Here is a 26,619-nt window from a genome sequence, read left to right on the forward strand (position 1 = left end):
AAAAAATAAAAATAAATAAAAGGTTAACCAAAATTCCATCCAAAAAAAAAAAAGGATTTATTAGTTAATCAGTTGTTTTTTATAATTTTTTTGACTGATTAAGGTATTCACAAGGCATTGAGAAGATCATTATCTATGGCTAGGAGATAAGAAAAACAAAAATTCTTTAACTGGAAGCAAAGGTATATCTTAAAGAACAATCTTTGTTTTAGAAAAACATTATTAAACCTTTGGTTTATTTGTTTGTTTCCAAAAGTTTGTTCTCATGTCATGGTCAAAATGGCTAGGAAAAAAGCCTTGATGTGGCTAAGCTGTATTGCAGAAGACTTTTAAATTTGGGAAGAAGAATTAGGGGAGAGAGCAACCAATAGCTAGAAAGAGAACAAAAGTTACCAAGAAAAGGGAAGAGCAAGATTGGAAAGATGAAGCCAAGTGACTAAAAATACATATATTCGTAAAACACCTGCAGTTAAAGGCAGGGGTTCTTGTACTGTGGTTTTCAGAATTGCAATTCCCAATCATGGTAAAACCTCCACTTTTTTTTTTTAGGAAAAATGGAAAAGAAGCACTCTATTGTACATTGACGTCAGAATAGCAAGGATAAAAGTAAAGTTATAAACATCATGGTGTGAAAGATATTGAGGTTTTAGGGGAGCCCAAAAATTGAAGACAGATATGGGTAAATAATATTTGTCACTTCTTAAGAAACAGTGATATAAATGGAAGAAGCAGTGGATTTCTTCATATGTTAAGGAAAAAAATTTTAGTGAATTTTAAGAGAATATTGAAGTACATGATGAATTCCAGATTACAATTAGATGAATACATTATTATTAATTGAATGAAAATTAATAGCTAAAACCATTATCATTACTATAATTTTGCCTCTGTAATTACTTGGGATTAGTGTAAAACATATAACATCCATTTCCTGAATTTTAAAATGATGCTCATTATATATCCACAAAGATTTTAATTTTTGTATTTCATTTACCCTTAACCAACTGCTCATTTACATGCATTTATCTTCATGCAATTATGTTCATTTTTTAACATATAAAGACTCTCTTGTTTCAAATAAAACTATGTCCTATAAGGTAATCCCTTTCATAACTATAAAGCTGTCATATGTCCAACATGTCAAATATATTCAGGAGAAATATTCAACGATCTGCTTTCATTTTTAAAGATTATATTAGGACTGAAGATTTAACTGTTCTATAACGTTGGTGAAGACATACTATTTGCTTTTTTCTTTCTCAAAAATTTTTCTCCTGTATATTAAAAAAAACACTTCATGGAATATTTATTTTTTTGTAAGATTTTCTCCCAGAGTAAGCATTTGACAGTATTATCTGATTATTCCCTCCTGTCCTCTCCACACATACGAATGTTTTTTTTCATTGGATATATACACCTCTCCAACTAGGGATATTCCAATCAGTCAAAATGATATCGACTTCTTTCTTACACAAAACATTATTATTTTCCAAAATCATGGTCCGCATAAATAAATCTAATTTATTTACCCACCAATATTTTTACCCTGGGTATCTATAATATTTCCCCAAATATACTACTGATTAGAAATTCTTATTTCGTTCTAGAGCATAAAAATATGCCTCTTTAGAAGAAGGTGTCTGCATAAAAGAATAACATCACTTTACTGCTTTGTAGTTTCTTTCCTCTTGGGTATTATTCTGCTCACTATTTTTTTGTATTGCCAGTTATAAAAGTTGCTCTCCATAGAATTGGTTGCTCTACACTTTTGCTTCTTTGAGTATTGAAAATATGATTTTAGAAAATTTAGTAATGAACGTAGGCCAACATTCTATTTCCAGCTTGTAGAAGGGAAGAACTTTCTAACTAAGCTAGTTCAAAATCCAATATTATAGGGACATTATGTAGACAAAGAAAATGTTTAAATATTCTTTCCTACCTTGTGTATAAGACAAAATGCATATAAAGTTTATTAGGTCCCTGAATGACCACCAGCTTGGTCATTATATAACTAGTTTTCTAAAAGGACAAGAACAATGGCTTCCTTATGCTAGGAAGAATTAGCTTCTCTCCAAAAGAATATTGTAAATAACATCACAAAACTTACCTTTCTTGAACTAGGTTTTTGTTAATTTTCCTTTTACAACTGTATTTTCTTCAATACAGTTTAAAAGCTTTCATCTTTTCTAAAACGCTCTTTCTTAAATTGGGAGAGTAATTTTCTTTTAGTAAGCACATAACTGGAACTAGTTTGTGCACTAAAACAAAGGTGTAGCCTACAGGCAACAGTAACTGTAGAGTCAGCTGATAATCCATTACGTGAGAGAGCTTTAGTTTGTTCTTATCTTCATTCTCTCATCCCATGACTTCAGATCATTTGCTTTGTCTGTTCTAAGAGTCACTGTAAGAGGCTATTAAATTCCATCCTCCTGGTTACCTTTCCCGGTGCTTTTTTATAGGCCAATTTGTATAGGTAAGGATAAATAGTATCGCCAGTCTCCAATCAGCAATTAGCTCCAATTAAGGCTTCCCAGCTGCTCAGTGAGGCCTGTGCTGACTCCCTTCAGCTGCTCTAAACACTGAAGCTTGATCACAACACAAGCCGAAAATTTAAGAATAACTCATATCTCCTCATTCTGATGGACAAACTTTCTGATTACCTCTAATGCATACAGCTGTAGGCAAATCAGTATGCAGGTGGCAAAATGAGACCATGAAATATATAGGAGTTTGGAGGAGGTAAGCTATCAAAAAGAATGAAACTTAAGGCAAATGTCACACACTCACAATTTTGCCTGGAAACCTGGAAAGAGTGCAGGCTCTATCCAAATTAAGCTTCTTATTAAAGTATTCAAAAGTGCATAAATATGAAACTATAAAAAATCATGAATAATAATATATAACCAAAATAATGATTGAAGAAATACAATAAAAGTGTAAATAGCCATATTATTTTATTTCATATAGATGGACAAACAGAAGAAAGGCAAAAAGAAAGAAAAAGGAAAGGGAGAAAGGGAGGAAGAAAGGAAGGAGAAAGGAAGTGAAGACTCGATGCTCTTATTAGTGTGGCAACTGGAATACTAATACAAAACTAGTGAGAAGAGAAAGAAGGTAAGCCTTTCTGCAATGCTGTTTATTATGTGTATTAAGAACTTAAAATGCTACTTTTCACATCAGTAAGAATATTTCTAAAGATTTGTCCTAAGGGAAAAGCACAGAAGTTTTACACAAATGGGTTAATCCCAGGTTTTCTAATAATTCTAATAATTTTATAATTTCTAAATAATTTTATAATAATTTCTAATAATTGTAGAAATTTAAAACAACATACTTTTTAAAAATAGTAAACAACTTTCTAGGACAATATTATAAAACTTTTAAAATTATGTCATTAACAGTATTTAATGATTTTATCCTATATTATCTTCTCTTTTTTTTTTTTTTTGAAGTTTATTTATTTAATTTGAGAGAAAGAGAGTGTGTAAGCCAGGGAGGGGCAGAGAGAGAGGGAGAGAGAGAGAGTCCGAAGCAGGATCCATGCTGTCAGTGCAGAGCTGACGCAGGCCTTGAATTCATGAACCTTGAGATCATTACCTGAGCTGAACCCAAGAGTCGGACGCTTAACCAATTGAGCTAACCAGACGCCCCTATTGTATGTTATCTTTTAGGAGTTTTATACTTTTGTGTTGGGCACTTAGATCTTGAGCAATTTTGAGTTAGTTTTTGTGAAGGATGTGAGGTCTATATCTGAATTAATTTTTTTTTTTTTTTTGCATGTGGATGTCCACTTGTTCAAACATGATTTGTTGACAAGATTATCATTTCTCCATTGTATTGTCTTTGCTCCATTGTCAAAGATCAGTTGAACTATATTTATGTGCATCTACCACTGGGCTCTCTAGCCCCACTGGTGTATTCATCTTTTCTTTCAAGAATACCACACTGTCTTAATTACTCTTCCCTTTTCTTGGTAACTTTTTTTCTCTTTCTAGCTATTAGTCACTCTCTCCCCCAATTCTCCTTCCCAAATTTAAAAGTCTTTTGCAATACAACTGAACTACATCAAGGCCTCTTTCCTAGTCCATTTTGACCATGACACGAGAACAAACTTTTGGAAACAAACAAATAAACCAAAGGTTTAATAATGTTTTTCTAAAACAAAGATTGTTCTTTAAGATATACCTTTGCTTCCAGTTAGAGAATTTTTGTTTGTAGACAAAACAAAATAGATAGATAGCCATAGATAATGATCTCTTCAAAGCCTTGTCAGTATCTTAATCAGTTAAAAAAATTACTCAAACAACTAATGAACTAATAAATCCTTTTTTTGGATGGAATCTTGCTTAACGTTTCTAACGAGTCTTCCCCTCACTGATGATGTACATTTTGATATAGTATCTGGAGCTACACTCATTTTTTTCTTTCCAATTTTTTTTTTCTCTCCAATACATATTTCTTTAACCCTTCAGGACAAGTTAATAAAGTATTCATAATGTTATGCAAAGTTTAGGAGAATTGTTGTATTGTACAAAAGACCATTATGAATATAAACTATAGTAATTTGTATTCCTCCAATACAGGAGATCGATAACATTCTTATCAGTAAATAGTGACCTACTAGGAGTTTAAAAAAAAATCAATCTTATGATTAGAGATCTTTACAGATGCAGAACAGGTTATATTTGTCCACATTTAAGAAAAAAATATGTGGGTAAGCATGAACTGTTAATCCATAAATATACAATTTGTCAATAATTCAACAGATTAAATTCAGACTAATCAATTATATTCACAAAAAATATATACTTATAGTTCTAATGCTAATTAACTAATGAGATTATGGGTTGTGTAGGACAAGGCCAGTTCAGCTGCACTAAAATCTCAAAGAACGCATAATTATAAACAGGAAATAGATCACAAAATATGTAACTACAGTGCAGCAGGTTAATCCTTATGAGATAATAATAGAGAATCTTATGTATTGATATGACCTCTCTCACTTTTCTCAGCTCAGTGACTTAAAAGGAAGTATTGCCAGCTTCATGCCTTTTTGACCTAAAAAAACTCCAAGGACTCTCTGTATGGTTCATTCATCATAAAAATCCAGGTGTGTTTCTGAATAACAAGGGACATATTAGGTGGCTATATGCACTCACACGTGTTCTCAATGCCATTAAAACTGGCACCACTTCTTTGCTTGTGTAATAGGAAACTGAAGCAAAGACAACCATGAATTTTTCCTTTAGTTTCCTACCTTAAAGTCTTAAAGTGTACTAATACTTTATAATTGGTTTTATTTTCTCTAAAGTGTACCACAAATTGTTTATGCAATTGTGAGCAAAGCCAATGATGTTGATATATTATTTGACTCTATCATATATTTACCTGACTAGCCATTATTAAAGCACAAACTCTGTTGATTAGAAATACAATAAAAACTGAGTATAATAACATGCCATTTAACTTACATAAACATTCTTATTATTTTTTTACCTTTTACACTAAGTGACCCATTTCCAGAACATAAATTCAAAATCTTAAGCATATATAAAAATCCCTAGGCACTGGAACTGGAGTGAAGAGTTGCAATTCCAAACTAGTTGCCAGTAAAACAGGGGGTATAATAATACCCCACGATAACATACATTTGAGATTTAACAATACTGCTTACTATAGTATGGATTATCATAAATGTTATCATTATTCCAGACATGAACTATACTCTGATTTTTTATGAATTTGCATTTTAGGCACCACACTCATAAACAATTTTAAGGCATTCAAAAGAATTATTTATACCAAATTATGTGATATTTACTAATTTGGTCATTTTTCCTGAAAATAGCATTATATTTCTTTATAACAGTACACATTCTATACTATGTTACTTGGTTTTCCTTGACACATTTATTCTTAATTTCTGCTAATTGGAAGTAAAATCTTCTTGTGAAATCTGAAAATTTGGGGTATGTTTGAGTAAACAAGACATAGCAAAAGAATCTGACTTGTTACTAAATGAAGTAACCAAGTGAACATGAGTTTTATATAAAGATCAATTAGTCCTTCTATCTCTTACTTTTGGCAAGAGGTTTTATGCATCACTATTCATTCCTTTATCTAACACAAATCTATATGATTTTAATGTCAATCTTTAAGAATGGAGCTAATAGGGGCCCCTGGGTGGCGCAGTCGGTTAAGCGTCCGACTTCAGCTAGGTCATGATCTCGCGGTCCGTGAGTTTGAGCCCCGCGTCGGGCTCTGGGCTGATGGCTCAGAGCCTGGAGCCTGTTTCCGATTCTGTGTCTCCCTCTCTCTCTGCCCCTCCCCCGTTCATGCTCTGTCTCTCTCTGTCCAAAAATAAATAAACGTTGAAAAAAAAAAAAAAGAATGGAGCTAATAAAAATTGGGTATTTGTACAAAGAAAACAAAAACACTAATTTGAAAAGTATATCATGTAGATATAGATATAGATATAGATATAGATATAGATATATAGATAGATAGATATATATATAATTACAATAGTTACATTATTTACATTAGTTAAGATATGGAAACAACCCAAATGTCCATAGGTAGATGAATGGATCAAAAAGATATGCTATATGTATAAAATGGAATATTACTCAGCCATAAAAAAGAGTGAGATTCTGCCATTTGTCATCACATGGATGAACCTAGAGGGTATTATGCTAAGTGCATTAACTCAGACATAGAAAGACAAATACTACATGATCTCCTTTATAATGCAATGTAAAAAAAAGCAAATAAAGAAACAAAAATAGTCTTTTAAATACAGAGAACAAACTGGTGGTTGCCAGAGGGGTGGGTGAAATAGCCAAAGGGGATTAAGAGGTAAAAAATAATGGGGAAAATAATAATAAATTCCTAATTTATACTTTACACAGTTGTTCAAAAAATAATATTAGTGAATGTACAGAAAGCTCTTTGAAAATGGTTAGAAAAGAGTTTTAAAAAACTTTTAAGATCTATACAAATGTAAGATATTAGTCATACCATGGTCTTACGGTCAGGCAACTCTCAGTCCACAAGACTCTCTTTGAAGTTACATGACATTTTCTTTTCTTTTTTTTTAATGTTTATTTATTTTTGAGAGAGAGAGAGAGAGTGGGGAAGGGGATGAGAGAGAGGGAGAGAGACAATCCCAGGTAGGTTGTGTACTGTCAGTTCAGAGCCTAATGCAGGGCTCACTCTCATGAACTGTGAGACCATGCCTGAGCCGAAATCAAGAGTCAAGTGCTTAATTGAGCTACCCAGGCACCCCAACATTTTATTTTTCGAAGCACATTTAATTTCTATTTATGATTTTCATCCTGGTGGCATAATTGAACTTGATCTTAGTCAATTCATGGTTTTTCACTAGTGACTGCAAAGTTCAGCCCAAGTTACTAACTAAGGCAGGTTACTGCTGAGATATAATACCTTTCAGGTTGGATGTCTTCTTCTACTTTCTCAGTGGGGTCACTTTTCTAACTCTGTCCAGTGTCTGGATATTGGGATCTCAGGAAATATGTTTTCAGCCCTGATAGCACAGACTTGCCAAAAAGGTATTCCCTCTCTGTCCTACTGATCCTGAACCTTTGGCTACACTGGAAGGATGGGAAGTAAGATATGATAAAGGGAGAGAGACTGATAAAAGTGAGAAATATCAAGTGATATGTGAAAATTAACAGCTCCTCACACTAAGATCAATTATAAAGATAAAAGAAATAAATCTAGAGTTACTGGTATTTATGAACAATAAGAAAGAATATTATCTAATACATTACCTATTAAAATCTAAAAATTATTGTTACTTATTTTTCCCTGAATGTTGATCTCTTTCAGAACATGATGAAAAATTAAAGGAATGACATATCCCTCCAGAAATGTAGACACATTTAAAATACTGTTACAAGGATTCTGTAGGTTTGTTTGAAATAATTCCATATTTTCCTTTAAGTTTTCTATGATTCACTAGCTACATGTAAATTCTTGTTCTCTTTGCCCAGAATATATTTACTTTTCATAGCTTGTATTATACTCTTCCATCTGTCTTAGCTATTTACACAACAATTTTGTCTCAAAGCTGTACAAAATATGAAAAATAGGATTTCGCCATGTTCATGTTGCTAATAGCTGCTATCAAGTCATAAGCTTAATATAAGCTCAGTATATAGATATTTAATTAATTTTATTTGTTTATTTTAAAAAAGAGAGAGCATGAGCAGGGGGAGGGGCAGAGAAAGAGGGTGAGAGAATCCCAAGCAGGCTTGGCCCAGGCAGAGCAGAGCCCCACACAGAGCTTGAACCCACAAACTGGGAGATTATAACCTGAGCCAAAATCAAGAGTCAGACACTCAACCGACTGAGTCACCCAGGCACTATATTTAATTAATTGTAATTGAAATATTCTAAATAATAAAAATTGAAACAACTATGTTTGCTGAAATTTGTCTTGTTTACAAAATCACAAAAGTTATGTAGACATTTGTACTGGAAAATACAAATATAAATATTTGTAAAATATTTGTAAAAAATTGTAAAAATAAAAAATATATAATATAATATATATATATATTACACACACATATATATACACACAAGCTTTGAAAATCTCCTGAGACTTCTAATTTCATCTGTGACATGTAGAGTTCTTAGAAGTCATTAGTCCTATCCTCCAACCAGAAAAAGCTGATCCAAACTGCAAATCAATAACTTATCTTGGATCCACAAAGAGCTGAGAATGCAGAGACAGCTGCTACCAGAAAAATCTGGATGGACAGGCAAATATAGAGAATCAGGGTAAGACCTGCTTACTTAGAGCAGAAGACATTGGACCAATGAAATTATATGACAAGTTAAATGATTTTGAACGACAGGAAGCTGAATGTGGATTAACAGGTGAGGAAAAAATTCCTGGATACATTCATGGGTTTTACTCCTATAACTTCACCAATGTCTCAGAGTAAAGAGCAAAGAGCAAAGAAAGATCTCCTTTGTCTTTGGCGGGTTAAGGGAAAGTGTAATAACGAGGAAAGACACCTAAAGCATTCTCTATATTAAATGTTTACCTTCCAGGATAAAATACTTTCCTGCCTGGGGGAAGGGCATTTTTCCTACTCCAGCCTTCTTGAGCCTTTATGTTTTAGCTAAGACGTCAAAACCAAAACAAAACAAAACACTTAAGAAACATTTTTGAAGATCACAACCCATTGAATGGTTTCACTAAAAAACTGAAGTTTAATATAAGATTATGGAATACTTACCCATGCACATCTTACCACTACACCAACAAACTATTACAAGCCAGGCTAAATGGCAGGAAAAAACATAATCAAAAGAGATAAGACAATCATCAGAGCCAAAATGAGACAGGGCAGAAATGGCAGATTTACCATAGAATTAAAATAATTATAATTAATATATTAAGGACTCTGATAGGAAAAAAAATAGACAATATGAAGCACAAACAGGTAATGTAAGCAGGGAAATAGGAAGCCTAAGAAAGATTTAAGGAAGCGCTAAAATAAAAAAATGTAACAGATACGAAGAAAGCCTTTAGTGATCTGAATGTAAATACAAAATTTAAAACCTTAGGAAAAAAGCATAAGAGAAAATTTAGGTGGGTTTGCATTTGGAGATAAATTTTAAAATATATCTCTTAAAGCATGATTCATGAAAAAAAATTCATGATAAATTTTACTTTACTAAATAAAGAAAATTGCTCTGCAAATGACACTATTAAAATAAGAAAATTACAGAGAAAACATTTTCAAAACATCTGATAAAAGACTCATACCCAAAATATACACAAAATTCTTAGAATTCAATAACTAGAAAACAAACCAAGCAAACAGAACACAGGCAAAAGATTTGAATAGACACCTCACCAGAAAATATAAACATTAAAAAAGCATATAAAGTAATATTTAGCATCACTTGTTATTAGGGATTATAAGTGAAAACAATAATGAAATTCCTGTACACACGTATTAGAATGGCTAAAATAAAATAAAAAGACACTTTGACAGCAAGGCTGCAGGGCTACAGGAAGTTTTATCCATTGCTTGTGGAATTGCAAATTTGTGCAGCTGCTTTGGACAACAATTTGGCCATTTCTTATAAAACTCAACATCTTCTTGCCGTAGGATCCAGTATACCCATGCAAAACCTACATGTGAATGTTTATAGCAGCTTTAATGATAATCACCAAAAACTGAAAGTAATCAAAACAGCCTTCAATAGGTTAATGGATAAACAAACTGTGGTACATCCCATAAAATGAAATGTTATTCTGCAGTGGAAAGCAAGGAGCCTCAAGCCAACAAAAGACATGGATGAATCTTAAATGCACATTGCTAAGTAAAGAAGCCAGTCTAAAAAGGCTACAGATTGTATAATTTCAATTATATGACATTCAGGAATAGTCAAAACTATAGTAATGGTAAAACCATCAGTGGTTGCCAGGGGCTTGGGGGGAAGAGAGGGTTGAATAGGTAAGCTAAGGGAATTTTTTGATGTTCTGAAATTATTATTTATGATACTGTAATAATGGATACAAGATACTATGCATTTGTCAAAAACCATACAACATTATAGCACAAAGACTGAACATTAACGTATGCAAATTTTAAAAGTCACTTAGGAAGTTGGAGATCCCAAGAGGGAATTTAGACTGTGACAAGATAGTCTAAGTATCCTGTAAATACAGGAAAGTGCTGATCTAAATAATTTTGGAAATGAGAGTAGTCTGCAGAATTTAAGGCGAAACCAACTATGCATAAGCCTTATAGTCTGCATGATAGAGTTGTTTTCCGTGGGAGCGTGGGTTAACCATCCTGATGCTGCTTAACATTTACACTGGAATTCAATAGTGAAGTAAATAAAGGGCAAATGGTGACTGCCAGAGTTTTCCTGGTGAGTGAGAATTTATAGATAAACAAGAAGGAATGGACATAATCTACATCATTAGTAACCTATTAATAATAATAGAATTGGAGATAGCAGAATAAACTCATGTAAAACTTACTATAGATACAGATGGTTCCATACAGAAATATTTATAGATATGTGTATACACATGGGTTCTTACACACACATATGGTTCCTGTCTTGGACAGCTGGGATGGATTAGATATAAGGATACTCCAGTGGCAATGAACACAGTAATACCTGGTTCTTGATTTCTAAGGCTATTTTTCCAATAAAAAGAACCAGAACTCCATAGAAAAATGGCTGATTCTAAGACTGGGACTAGAAATACACAAGATCAGATCAGAGAACTGTATAGTGCTACAGTGTAAAAAAGTAAAAAGTATATTTTTTAAATACCCATATTGATTACAGTATATCAAAAGGAGACAGGAAGCAACTGAGAGAGTACTCAGTGGCCAATGCTGAACCAATCTGAGCAACACAAAAAAATTAAAGTATTGCTAAGTTACAACCCACAGTATGAAATAAAAACCTATGATCTGTACTGATATAAATGAGTTGGTGAATAAGTGGGAAAAGAGAGAAAGTCCACCCTCAAGGAGCTATGGCATAATTCCCCAATTCTCATGGGTGGGCTGTGCATAATGTCTTCCTTGCAAAATGTACAATACGGGATGGGGTAAAAAAACATAACTCTACAATAGAGAAACCTGACAGTGTACCGACATAAGGTGATCAAAGCACCAACAGTGATAACAATAACAAATCACTTATATGTCTACAAAATACCTGTCCAGCACTCTTCAAAACTGTCAAACTCATCAAAAATGAAGAAAAGATGAGAAATTCTCACAACCAATAGGAACCTAAGAAGACATGATGGAATCTTGGCTGGAATCCTAGCACAGGAAAAGGACATTAGGTTAAAACTAAGGAAAGAAAACTAAGGGAATCTGAATAATGTATGGACTTTATTTTTTTAGTGTTTGTTTATTTATTTATTTTGAGAGAGGGAGAGAGAGTGTGTGAGGGAGGTCAGAGACGGAGGGAGAGACAGAATCTCAGGTAGGCTCCGTGCAGTCAGTGCAGAGCCCTATTCAGGGCCTGATCTCAGGAACTGTGAGATCATGACCTGAGCCAAAGCCAGGAGTCGGACACTTACCCGACTGAGCCATCCAGGTGCCTCTGGACTTTAGTTTAAAATAATGTCTCAATGATGTTTCACTGATTGTATCCAATGTATCATACTAATGTAAGATGTTAATAATAATATAGGAGACTGGGTGTAGTGTGTATCAAAACTCTCACTATACTTACAATTTTGCTGCCAATATAAAATCGTTCTCAAATCTTTAAAATGTTTCCTATTTTTAAAATAATTGATTATCCTCAAGAAGCAAATGAAAAAAAATCTGCTGATGATAACTTGATAGCATAAGCCATATTTTATAGTTCTGTTTTAGCAGTATTATAACAAACCAAAGATGTTTTTGATCATTATCATTTCATTTAGTGCTTGAAAGAATATCATTAAGATAAAGGACTAATGGATAAGTTAACAATGTAGCAATGGAGAATAAATAATAAGTCTTTATTCTGGCTTCTTCTAAACTACATTATTCCAGATAGGTCACAATAACACAAAATGTTATTTGGACCTCCTTATTATTTATGCACACTTTTTAAAAATAATTATTCTGATACACAATGGGGTGAAATATTAACACAGCATTAGGTAGATTAATTATTCTTTTTACTAACAGATTATTGGTGTTAGCATTTTTGCAGAAGTTTTCATTAATTTGGGGTTATTAGTCTATTTTTGGCTGTAATGCAGTTTTCCCTCTAATTTTCTACTTTTTTTTTACACAGAACACATTTTTTGAACTATATGGTTTCTATCATTTTCAAATGAAAAATACCATGCAAGCCATGCTTGACATAACGAGTCCTTAAAATTATAACAAAATAACATACATCACTATCAAAACATATATCCTTTGATTATTCTTTTTTTTTTTAATTTTTTTTAACGGTTATTTATTTTTGAGACAGAGAGAGACAGAGCATGAACAGGGGAGGGGCAGAGAGAGAGGGAGACACAGAATCTGAAACAGGCTCCAGGCTCTGAGCTGTCAGCACAGAGCCCGACGGGACGCGGGGCTGGAACCCACAGACCGTGAGATCATGACCCGAGCCGAAGTCGGAAGCTTAACGACCAAGCCACCCAGGCGCCCCTATCCTTTGATTATTCTTTAGGTAAATTAAAAGCGGTTGTATCTTATTGCTAAGAGAGTAGATCTTAAAGTTCTCATTACGAGAAGGGAAACCGTCACTCTATGTGGTGATGGCTGTTAGCTAAACTTATGGCGGCAATTGCTTTACAATATTTATATATATCAAATCGTGCCATACGTATAAAAATAATACAGTATTATATGTCAGTTTTATCTCAATTAAAAAAAGTCAAACAATGTTGGTTTGTAACCTTCCCAGGAGCTTCCCTGCTGAAATCTGAAACTGGGCCTTGTACTCAGAGGGAAGAGAGAGACTGAAGAAGGAGGCATTCACTCCGGGGTGGTAAGTGGCGGTCTCAACAAGAGAAGGGAACTTACATATGAGGCTTGTCTTGGGCATCAGCAAAATGAATGGATCCACAAATTAGCCTACCAACTCTTATGTTTATAGAGAGGCCTTAAGTGGGTTCAGTCACATGTATTGTGCAGGGGCCGTCAACATCACTTCATTATCTCATAGCTCCCCAGAGGGAGCAGCCTCTGGGCATGTAAAAGGCAAGCAGAACCCACATTCCAAGGACGGGGGAGGGGGTGGGGAGAGCCTCCAAGAGCCAGCATCCAGCTCACATGTCAACGGGTGGTCACCAATTTCAATGATGCTCCCCAACAAACAACAAAGTGGGAATAAATTATTTGCAGCTCACATCAAAATAAAAGGCTATTCTAAAATATAAAGAGCTCCTGTAAAACAATAAGAAAAAAAGATTAACAATTTAATAGAAAACTTGGCAAAGATTCCTATAAAAATATTTAAATGGCTCTTAAAGTATGAAAGGATGAGCAAGTTTGTTCATAATAATAGAAATGCAAATTAAATCTTATAGTGACATCTTTTTCACCTATAAGGTTAACAGATATTTAAATATTTATATTCTCTGTATTGGCCAGAGTACATGGAGATAAGCACTCTCATTACATTGATGGTAGGTGTGTACATTGATATAATCTCAATGGAAGGCAATTTGGCCAAGTCTATCAAAAATAAAAATGCACATACTTTTTATTCAGAAATTTCACTTCCAATGTTTTATCTATAGATATATGGACACATGTGAAAATACTTATCTACAATAATATTCTCTTTAGCATTATTTTAATAGATAATGTTGTTAAAAACTTGTATCAATAGAAGAGTAGTTAAATAAATTTATCTCTAAACAGGCATGCCATACAAGAATGAAAAAGAATGAGGTTTATGCACTTAGTCTGTGAACTGAAATGGGCAATGTATCCGTTTCAAAAGCTAGAGACTAAACAAATTACACAACATGTGTATTAGGTATATATTTCTATGTGACAAGCCACCCCACAACATAATAAAACATCCATTAAGAAAAAAAAAGTGGTAACATTTTTTTCTGAATGACACATTTTTACCTGAAATTGCTACATTTATGTCTGTCTGTATGTACATGTATCTGCACCGGAATGAGAATGCATAGATACAGAAAAAGTTATATTCTACTTTATTAATAAGGATTACATTTTTATTCCTTTGTTATAAATACTAAATGAGGTTTTAAAAATATATTTAAAACTTCCTAAAGGTTTTTGTGTGGCTCAGTTGGTTAGGCGTCCAACTCTTGATTTTGGATCTCCCGGTTGGTTAGATCGAGTCCTGTATGTGGCTCTATGCTAACAGCACAGGGTCTACTTGGACTTCTCCCTCCCTCTCTTCTCTGCTCCTCCCCAACTCATGTGCTTGCTCTCTCTCTCTCTCTTTCTCTCTCTCAAAATAAATAAATAAACTTAAAAAAAAATAACAGTTCCTCAATCCCAGAATTATTGTGGCTAAGGTTAGGTTTTGAAATAGATCATGGATATTTTTGACTGGCCAGAATTACATTGTCTTTGCTCCCAAAAATCCAAAAATTACACTTGCATTTTTAATGACTTTACAACCATTTTGTTTTTTGTGTTTAATGAGACAGTAATTATTATTCATTATTCTTTCATTATATTTATTATTGCATTTCCAGTGCCTATCATAATGCTTAAACATATAAGAATAAGTGAACAGTCTAATCAAGATCTAGATTTTTGGTTTCTGTCATGTTTGAAATTTTGGTATCAGATTGGAATCAGGGTGTCTAGTAATTCAAGCAATTAATAAGCCATTATATTCCTGGGAACAAAAATGGCTTTATCAAAACCTTAAGTTAACTATGCGCAAAAGCCATGATTCTGTCCCCAATTCCAAAGGATACAAAACATGACCTACTTTGGGATTCTTTTCTCCTGCACACCAAGCTTTTCCCCTCATTAGCGTCTTCACACAATGTTTTTCTTTTTTCTTAGCACACTCCTGACAACTCATTTTCTGGTGAATTTCTGCTCTTAATTCTAGGCTAATTTATCTATTGCTACAATAATGCCACATTACAAACCACCTTACAACCTAGTGTTTACCACAGCAAAAGTTATCTTCATGCCTGAGTGCACTGAGATTACAATAACATAGTCTGGGCTCAGCTGATCTTGAATGGGCTCACTCAAACATTTGCAAGAAGTTGGCTATTTGGCGTAGGCTGGCTGCTATAGGACGACCTAGCTGGGAGGACTCCACATGTGCTTCATTCCTCCAACGGCCTACTCTCAGCATGCTTTATGGTGATAAGAAGAATGCAAAAGAGAAGTGAAAACACAAAGTGCTCTCCCAGTCTTCTACCTGGTCAAAGAAATTCACACACCAAGCCCAGAATTATTATGGGAGTATACTGTCAAATGAAATAGAAACTGGGAGGTTTTTTCATGCATGGATCTACCACAATATCTGTCTTTTTTAAGCACAAAAATAATACATTCTGAATCCTTTCAGATGGGAGTAAAATTGAAGAATCAAGGAAAAATAATAGAAAACAATTGGTTCTTTTTATTAGAATGGTCTTTGAAAACTCTTGACTTTGGTGAGAAATTTTACTCACAGGTTTCTTTACTTAATTTGATATTTTTAATCAAAAAATTATATGAGTTAACTATTCTCAGGATCCGGTCAACATGTTTTGGTGATCCATTCCTGTACAATACAGTTTCTCAAAATTTACTAGATTAATTCAAGAACTGTTTCATTTGTTCCCTAGACTATGAATCAGGAACCTTGACAGGACATCTAAGGGGCAGCTTATCTTTGCTCCATGAGTGGTCTTCTGGGGCTGAAATCCCCAAGATTATTTCTTGTTTCCCATGTGTAGTAACCTGAGCTAATATCGCTTGAGTGGTTGTGGAACAGTTACAATGTCTCAACTGGGATTGTATGACCCATTTCCAAGAGGAATCACTCAAAGGGCCATCCAGATGGGTCTGAAATTAGCTAGAAGCTCAGCAGACACTTTCAACTGAGAAAAGTGTGTTCCTTGTTATCAGACACATTCTTCCCTTCTCTTGCACATGATGGTCTTAGGTTTTCCCATAGCATGATGGAATCAGCATATTTGTATTTCTTTGACGGTTGCTTACTGCTAGAAGTACAAAAGCAAAACCTGCTAGGGTTCCTTGGGCCTGGAAATGGTGCAACATCACGCAGCTAAAGCAGATCATATGGGACAGCTGGGAGTGGGAGGGGCAGTGAAAGTACTAAAAACATGTCAATATCCAGAGGCATTATTCATTAGAGCCACCAATATAACCTTTTACAATAGGCTGTTCTCTGTCTTCCACTAACTTATGACCTAACATATGCAAAATACATTCAACCCCTCCCCCCGCCCCAAGGTACTCCAAATCTCATCTTGTTTACATTATCAAGCTCAAGTTTGAAGTCCCAGGTCAAGTTTTGTAACTCATGTTCAGGTAGGGATAAGACCTCTCAAGTGTGGTTCCTCTCCATCTGAATATCTACAAACTAAATAGACAAGGTGCTTTCTCCCCATTTGGCCAACATATTTGAAGTAAGAACTGCATAATTCCAATAACATTTTCATTCATAATGAGACACATTTAATGAGATCCACATAGCATTCACTTGTTTACAATCTTTCTTAAATATAGCCAAGCATATGTAACCAGTTCTTGATTAGATCCCAATTTTACTACTGGGAAGGGTTTTATGTGACTCTTGTATCATGTGTGTCTATAATCTATCTCTTCTATATGCTTTCTGTGGTTCTTGAATCTTCCCTCTGAGTCATACTTTATTTAAAAAACAATAAAAACATGTTTGTGGCTAAGTAGCTTTCTCAGCCCGTTTTCTGCCTGTAGGAAATTGGAGGCCTAGAAACCTCCTTCCATTTTGCAGTTTCTTTAGCCCTTTTGTCCAAGCTAATATATTTTGCTTTATAAATATGGGCCCTTTCTATATATTAAGTTATAATCTCCTCCAATAAATACGGCACAAAGACGTACACACATGTGAAAAGAGGCATACAAACACATGTCCCAAGTCGGTAGACTCCCTTCTACTTGGTGCTGCAGGACAATTCTTAAAATTATTATGAGTTTTATTCTGTGGTTTAGAGGATCTTGATGTACCACCTTAGATTTTTCTGAAATCTTACAGGAATTTGGTTGTAGAGACGGTAGTGTCCTGACTTTTAATCTTTGCACTAAGATCATTTCTTACTTTGAGAACCTTGAATTGGCTGAAGAGACTGGAACTAAAGAATAGTTTTATTTTCCAATATCAAGTCTTGGTTCAGAAATATTTTCTTTAGATTCTGCTTGAAGGTGATCAGTTTTGCATTAGTTCATTTCTTTTTATCTTTATCTTTTACACGTAGATAAAATAAAGCACATAAAAGCAAAAACCAAAGAGTAGTTTGCATTTTTAATATCTGCATTAAAATTATCTTAGCCAAACACAAGTTCAGGGGTTAGTTAAAAGTATTTTTTAATCTTCTAAGTCACCACAAATGCTACTCTTGCCAATGGTTCTGCCAATAAAAACACTGGCCTCCTCGTTTTATTCGGTTCCCAACAGCAATTATTACTTCACTGCCCTTTACATATGTCTAATAGTCTTCTCAAGATTATTCTGCCTGCCATCACTGATGTCAGTCAGTACTACTTGGTTTAGATTTTTGTTATGGAAAGACCCAAATTCTAACTATGAACTTCTTTTTCATTTTTTAATTGTTTTTAATTTATTTTTGAGAGAGAGACAGAGTACAAGTGAGGGAGGGGCAGAGAGAGAGGGAGACACAAAATCCAAAGCAGACTCCAGGCTCCAAGTTGTCAGCACAGGGTCCGATGCAAGGCTTGAACCCAAGAACAGTGAGATCATGACCTGAGCAGAAGTCAGACACTTGACTGACTGAGCCTCCCAGGCACCCCTTGATTTTTAACTAATCTATATCTGTAGAGCTTTTAAACCACTATGACAAAATGACACAGAATGGGTGATTTGTAAACAACGGAAATTTATTTCTTATAGTTCTGGGGACTGGAAGTCTGAGTTCAGGATTTCAGCATGGTCAGGGTCTGGTGAAGTCCCTTTTCTGGGTTTCAGATGGCCAACTTCTCATTGTACCCTTACCTGATGGAAAGGGATGCAGGATCTCTGAACCTTTTGTCATAAGAGCACTGCTCTTATCTTAATCACCTCCCAAAGGCCCCACCTCCTAATACTATCACCTTTGTGGTTACAAATTTTGAGCGGACACATAGAGGTGGTTATATTCTGAATTGTATGCCATCATATGCCAAAAGCATATGATGAGGAAGACTTAACCCCCACTGTGACTGTATTAGAAGATAGGGCCTTTAAAGAGGTAGCTCGGGTTAAATGAAGCCGTAAGGGCAGGGCCCTAATTTAATGTGATTCATGTCATTATAATTTAATGTGATTCATGTCATGTCCTTGATGCAAGGACACAGTTAGAAGGTAGCATCCGCAAGCCAAGGAGAGAGGTCTCTGGAAAAACGAAGCCTGCCTATGACGCCCTGAAACTGGACTTTCAGCCTCCAGAACTGTGGGAAATAAATTTCTACTCGATCTGTGGTATTCTGTTAATACCCTAAGAAACTACCATATATGTATAAGAAACAACTCAAAAATTTAGAAGCTTCAAACAACAGCTATCTTATTTGCTCCTGATTCTTTGATTAGGCCTTTGGATAAGGCATTGTAAGATGAATCCTCTCTGTACCACATGATGTCCGTCCAACATGGTTGGATTGCTTTATTCACATATCTGGTGTGAACTGTTTGAATGTCTGAGAGCTGGAGGGGATCCATTTTCCAGAAGGCACAACCATGTGCCTGGCAATCTGATACCAGGTGTTAGTCGGGGTTGCATCCAGGACTTGCAGTCAGGGACTAGGGTTTGCTCTGGCCAAAGGAGCTTCAACTTTCTTTCATATGGTCTCTTTATATGTCTATTTCAGTTATCTGAGTCTCTCTTACAGAATGATGGTCTCATACCTGTTGATTTATGTGGCTAATAGCTTCCTGACAAATTGTCAGAAATGTCTTAAAGCTTTGTCCCTGAACTGGCACATCATCACTTTCTGTCACACTGTTTTTGTTAAAGCAGATCACAGAGTTGGCCCAGAATGAAATAAGGAAAGTGTGTCGCACTGGGAAGTGTCAAAAGGCAGCAAGCAGTCAAATATTGAGAGATTCCCATTTAAAGCAAGTCTGAATTTTTGGCAACAAATGTAGTATGGAAACTATAGTAGTTTTTTTACCAAAAAACCATCTGTAAAATTTTGAGATGGAAATTAACATACCATGTTTGAGAAAGTTCTCATGTTTGGTAAATTGCAGTGGCACCAGATAAAAGAAACCCTGGCTAATTAATAATCCCAAAGGGTAAGCCAACTCTTGCCAAATATAGTTTTCATATCCGAATTAAAACAACCAGGGTTTTGTTGTTGCTGTTTCATTTATTTCTTATTGTGTTATGTGTTTGTTAATGTGACCTCTAATTTTATTTTCATTAGATCAAATGCTTGGTATCTCTCTGAGTGCTAACTCCTTGCTAATTCTCATTAGCAGAAATAACCCTACAGTGGAATACATCAAAATAATAAAGCATGGAATCCCTAATCCTTATGAATTTAGCCATTACAATGAACAAGAACTGGGCACCTGGTAGCTCAGTCAGTTAAGTGACCAGCTTTGGCTCAGGTCATGATCTCATGATTCGTGAGTTCGAGCCCCACATGGGGCTCTGTGCAGACAGCTTAGCACCTGGAGCCTATTTCAGATTCTGTGTGTGTGTGTGTGTGTGTGTGCACACGCACATGTGTGTGTCTGCCCCTCCCCTGCTTGCTCTCTGTCTCTCAAAAAAAAAAAAATGAATAAATGTTAAAAAAATTAGAAAAAAAAAGAAAAAAAAAAGAACAAGTACTTAAACATATTATTTGAAAGAAAAATGTCTTAATATCTTCACATGGCCCTCCCTCAGTATGCCTCTGTGTCCTAATCAACTCATTATGAAGACATCAGCCATATCAGATTAGGGCCCCCAACAATCACCACATTTTATTTTAATTACCCCTTTAAAGTCTCTATGTCCAAATGCAGTCACATTCTGAGGTATAGTGTAGGATTCAACATATGAATTTTTAGACAGTTCAGGCCATAACACAACCTGTATCAGTTAGGTATCATTGTATAGCAAACTACCACAAAGCAGTGATCACTTATTATTGGGCAAGTATTTGAATTTTGATCTAGAATGAACTTAGCCTGACAATTGTGCTTCTTCCTGCAAACTATTCTCAGGTTGCAAAAGTTGAGGTCAGTTTGGCTCCACATTTCTATCATCCTCTTCCTGGGGCAATAACTTTAGATGGGGAAATATTCTTCTGGTTAGAATAGACAGATGAAGACAAATAAAAATACATGCATCTAAAGCCAGAAGCAAAATGGTACACAGCCCAAAGACAAGAGAAAGAGAAGTACACTCCATCGGTGAGAAGACCATAAAATGGTATCTGTTCAGAGCAGAGTAAAGAATTGAGACCACTAAGGTAATCTACCACAAAAGCCTTCATTTTTTTGTGAGGTGTGAAGGGTCAAAGTCAAAAATGCTAATTCTATCATCAAATGCAAAGGTAATCTGGGATGTGGAAAGACAGGCAAAATCCATGCACCATACAGGAAATGAGCATGAAGTAAAATTAAGCAAATTCTAGGATAATTTCTGTGAAAGTGTTTAGATAGCAGAGATGCAAGTTGGACATTCATAAATGTCAGACCAGGATTAGTATAATGAAAGGTCCTGGATTGGGGGAGAATGGAACAGCATCTGATTTCAGAACTATCTGTGGATTCCACTTAAGTTATATTATTAATACAAATAGGGATTCATTCAGTACTATTTTATTGACAGATTTTTTATCACATCTGGTTTAGATTAACAAAATTAAAAATTCAAAGGCCATTTTTATTTTATATTGAGGAAAAGTAGCTACAATTGAGGTCTCTTGGAATCATGCATATCTCTAATCTTTATGAATTAGGTGGCATAGAATATTTGCATAAGACTATATTTATGATGCTTCTGTATGCCTGTGTTTGTTTTCCATTAATTATGTAAGATCTCTTAAAACTGCCTAAATCCCAATGTGCTGCAGGCCATGTTCCAACATTTATTTTTATGCATAAGGTGCACAATAGAGAAGCCTAATCCTGAGGGAAGTATTTAATTCAGTTGTTAGTGAATCAGAGAACACTATTTCTCTGTCTCATCTGTCTTTTCCGTTGCTGAAGTCTCATTCTCATTGTCTCAAAATTCAGTGTTAATTATACTTTATTAGTATACACATTAGCATTTTTCAGAGACCAAAACAACTTTAGGAACAAGGTGGGCTAAGTTTCTAAAATCATATTTTCTTTCCAAACATTTTTTTCTTTTCTTAATAGGATATGGGCCATGTTCTAAACTGCCGTAGTATCCCTCCTCTTTTTGTAAGTCATCCTTTAGATTTACTCACAACTATACTACACATAAAATTATTTTTCATGTGCTTTAAAAGTTGATATGGATGGTGTTATGAACTGAATTGTGTCCCTCTGAAATTCATGTGTTGAAGTCCTATCCCCTTGTCCCTCAGAATGTGACTGAAATTAGAGCGAGGGCTTTTAAAGAAGTAATTAAGGTAAATGAGGTCGTTAGGGTGGGCCATAATCCAACATGACTGGTATCCTTATAAAAAGAGGAAATGGGGACACAGATATGAGTGTGCACAGAGGAAAGACCATGTAAAAGAGAAGACAGCCATCTACGAGCTAAGAAGAGAGAACTCAGAACGAAAGCCTGCTGAAATCTTGATGTTGGACTTTTCACTTTTTTAGCTGTGAGAAAATAAATGTCTGCAGTTTAGATCATCCGATCTGTGGTACTTTGTTATGGCAGCCCTATCAAACCAATATAGATCATAATATTAATAATACAACAATAATAATGGGAGAAACTCTCTCCATATGTTTATCCATTCCAAAATGAACCAAAGAAAACCCAGAAGCACAGACCTATATTATAGATAAATCAAGATTAATAATAATAATTATTATTATATATATAATAATTATATATCTATCTATATAGATATAGATATAGATATAGATATAGATATAGATATAGATATAGATAGATATAGATATTCCCATGGGACGCCTGGGTGGTGCAGTCGGTTAAGCGTCCGACTTCAGCCAGGTCACGATCTCGCGGTCCGTGAGTTCGAGCCCCACGTCGGGCTCTGGGCTGATGGCTCAGAGCCTGGAGCCTGTTTCCGATTCTGTGTCTCCCTCTCTCTCTGCCCCTCCCCCGTTCATGCTCTGTCTCTCTCTGTCCCAAAAATAAATAAAAAAAACGTTGAAAAAAAAATTTTAGATATAGATATTCCCTAGTTAAGAGAAACTGTGCTAAATGACCTGCTCTGTGCAAAGTCATTCTGGTCATCACCCGGCGAATAAATTAGGCAGTGAGATTTCCACACAAACAAGGATGATACTAAATATCTCAGTTTTTCTCTGCATAATTTGAATTTAGAAATGAAAGTAATTACCTGTCAGTTGATAGGGACATTTTGAGCTGAAAAGAGGCTTGGAAATATGCCACAAGATGACAGTAGCAGGAGGGGCTATACATACAAAAGATAGCTATGAGTAATTAAACGTTAAGCTAACTGAAGCCATGAAGCAAAAAAGAATGCTTGGGATGAAGGTAGTTGGTGGAAAGAGAGAAAGATAGAAAGGACAGGGAGTGGCAGTGGGATCTGAGGTATCATAATTAAAGTAGATCAAACAAAATTTGCTAAATACAGCAAAATACTTGAGTGACTGAGGCTTAGTCTCTACAGTTATAGCAAATTTTTTCAATACATGAACTGTTGGAGTTGTTGACAGAGGCAAGTAAATGACAATTCCAGGCTATTTATGTAGTTTTGGACATCTTTATTTCCTTTAACAAAATCTCATTGCTTGAGGAGCCTGAGTGGACAAAACACAGAGGACATAGAATTATACCAAAGGATCTGCTTTCGTTAGAAGGCATGAGGTCTTTGTCTCCATTTAGGGGAGTATCATGAAAGCATTAAAATGATTTTAGAAAGTGCAATATACAAGGTATAACAAATCATGATATCAACATCTAAATGTGATATAGGTATTGTTACTTGCACTTTAAATTTTTTTGTTGATGTTCTTAACATTTACTTATTTTTTGAGAGTCAGAGAGAGACTGAGCAAGAGCAGGGGAGGTGCAGAGAAAGGGAGACACAGAATCAGAAGCAGGATCCAGGCTCTGAGCTGTCAGCACAGAGCCCGATGAGGGGCTCAAACCCACGAACCATGAGATCATGACCTGAGCCGAAGTCAGTCGCCCAACTGACTGAGCCACCCAGGCGCCCCTGTTCCTTGCACTTTAAAAACAAGTTTCCCTTTGGATAATACGGACATTTTAACAACATTGTCTTCCAGTCCATGAACATGTGATGTCTTGCCATTCATTTTTCTCTTTTTAAATTTCTTTCATCAGTGCTTTGTAGTTTTCAGCATACAAATCTTTCACGCCCTTGATTAAGTTTATTCCTAAATATTTTAATCTTAATGATGTAATCATAAATGTGATTTTTTTGAAATATGCTTCTTCAATATTTATTTTTAATGTATAGAAAGAAAACTGATTTCTGTATGTTGATTTTATATCCTGAAACTTTAATGAATGTATTTATTTGAACAGTTTTTTGATGTTTTTGTCGTATTATTATTTTTCTTTTTTTTTAGTGGAGTCTTTAAGGTTTCTTATGTGTAAGATCATGTAATTTGTGAACAGAGATAATTTTACTTCTTTCTGATTTGGGTATTTTCAAACGTTTCTTTCTTGTCTAATTGCTTTGGCTAGAACTTCTCAAACTATGTCACATAGAAGTGGTGAGAGGGTAGAGTTTTTGCCTTACTGTTGATCTTAGAGTAAAAGCTGCTTTTCGCTGTTGAGTTATGATGTTAGCTGTGGGCTTTTTATATAATATCCATATTAAAACCTATACATGCAAAATGATCTATAGATCAACACAATCTCTATTAAAATCACAATGGCAATTTTTACAGAAATGGGGAAAAATTTTAAGATTCACATGGAACAAAACATCCTGGATTGCTAAAACAATCTTTAGTTGGAGGTATTATAGTTCTTGATATCAAAATATATTACAAAGCTACAGCAACTAAAACAGTATGGTAGTGATATAAAAACAGACATCTAAACCAGCAGAACATCATGGAGAGCCCAGAAATAAACCCACACATATACAGTAAACAGGATCTTCAAAGTACCAAGAGTACACAATGGGGAAAGGATAGTCTCTTGAATAAATAGTTCAGAAAAGTAGTTATTCATATTCAAAAAAATAAGATCGGACTCTTATTTTACAACATACACAAAAATTAACTCGAAATGGATTAAAAATTTAAATATAAGACCTGAAAGTGTAAAACTTCTAGAAGAAAACATCAGGGGAAAACTCTTTCACATTGGGTTTCACAGTGATTGCTCAGATATGGCATCAAAAGCAAGAGAAGCAAAAATAGACAAACGGACTACGTCAAACTATCAAACTCCTCATAGCAAAGGAAATATCAAGATAGTGAAAATGCAACTTAGGAATAAGAAAAAATGTTTGCAAACTATATACGACAAGAGACTCATATCCAAAATATATAAGAAAATCATATAATTCAATGACAAAACCACAAGTAACCAAGTTTAAAATGATTTGAATAGACATTTCTCCAAAGAAGACATACAAATGGCCAACAGGTATTTGAAAAGATGCTCAACATCAGTAATCATCAGAGAAATGAAAATCAAAACCACCATGACATATTACCTCATACCTGTTAGAATGGACATGATCAAATAGACAAAAATAAAAAGTGAGAAGGTAGAGAAATTGGAACTCATGTAGACTCTTGATTGGAATGTAAAATGGTGTAACAGATATGGAAAATAATATGAAGGTTCCTCAAAAAATTAAACATAGAAATATCATTTTTAAAAAGTTAAAAATAGGACTACCATAGAATCCAGAAATCTCACTTGAGTATATACCCAAAAGAATTAAAGTCAAGATCTTGGAGAGATGTCGGCACTCCCATGTTCACTATAGCATTATTCACAATTGCCAAGGATGTGGAAACAACCTAAATGTCCATCAATGAATGAATGAATAAAGAAAATGTGGTATATAGGTATATACATAGAGTAGAATATTATTCACCATTAAAAAGGAAGGAAATCTTGCCATATGAAACAGCATGGATGAAACTGGAGGGCATTATGCTAAGTGAAAAACCCAGTCATAGAAGGACAAATATTGAATTATTTCACTTACATGAAGTATATAAGAATATACTAAGAGAAATAGAGTAGAATGGTGATTACCAGGGGGTTGTGTGATGAAGATCTAGGGACTTGCTGTTCAGTAGGTATAGAAATTAAGTTACACAGAGGAAAATAAGTCTGGAAAGGGACAGTGGTTACAGTGGCCCAATAACCTTCATGTACTTGATGACAATAAACATAGTTAAGAATGGTTAAGGTAGTAAATTTTAGGGTATGTGCATTAAACATTTTTAAGCGAACTTCTGAGGGTTAAATAAACTTCCCAAGCTTACAGAACTGTAATATGTCAGAAGGTGGATGCAAATACAGTTTCGCTGATTCTAATTAGTAGAGTCTTGTCAAATATATTTAATAACTATATAGGTCCTGTGGTGAAGAAAAAAGGTATTATGAAACTTTGAATTCTGCTTCGATACTTAGAATGATATTTTGTTATCTATGATTATAATTTAATTTGAAACAGTCACATGCAAACTTACTTTAAGGAAATTCAAAGCAAATTCGGGGACAGCAGCATTTACTAACAGGCAGTCATCCCATCATCTATTTATGGGCACTTTTCTTTTCAGTGTAAATAATGCATAGATGTT

This window comes from Acinonyx jubatus, chromosome E4 (assembly GCF_027475565.1).
Source record: "Acinonyx jubatus isolate Ajub_Pintada_27869175 chromosome E4, VMU_Ajub_asm_v1.0, whole genome shotgun sequence".
Classification (NCBI taxonomy): domain Eukaryota; kingdom Metazoa; phylum Chordata; class Mammalia; order Carnivora; family Felidae; genus Acinonyx; species Acinonyx jubatus.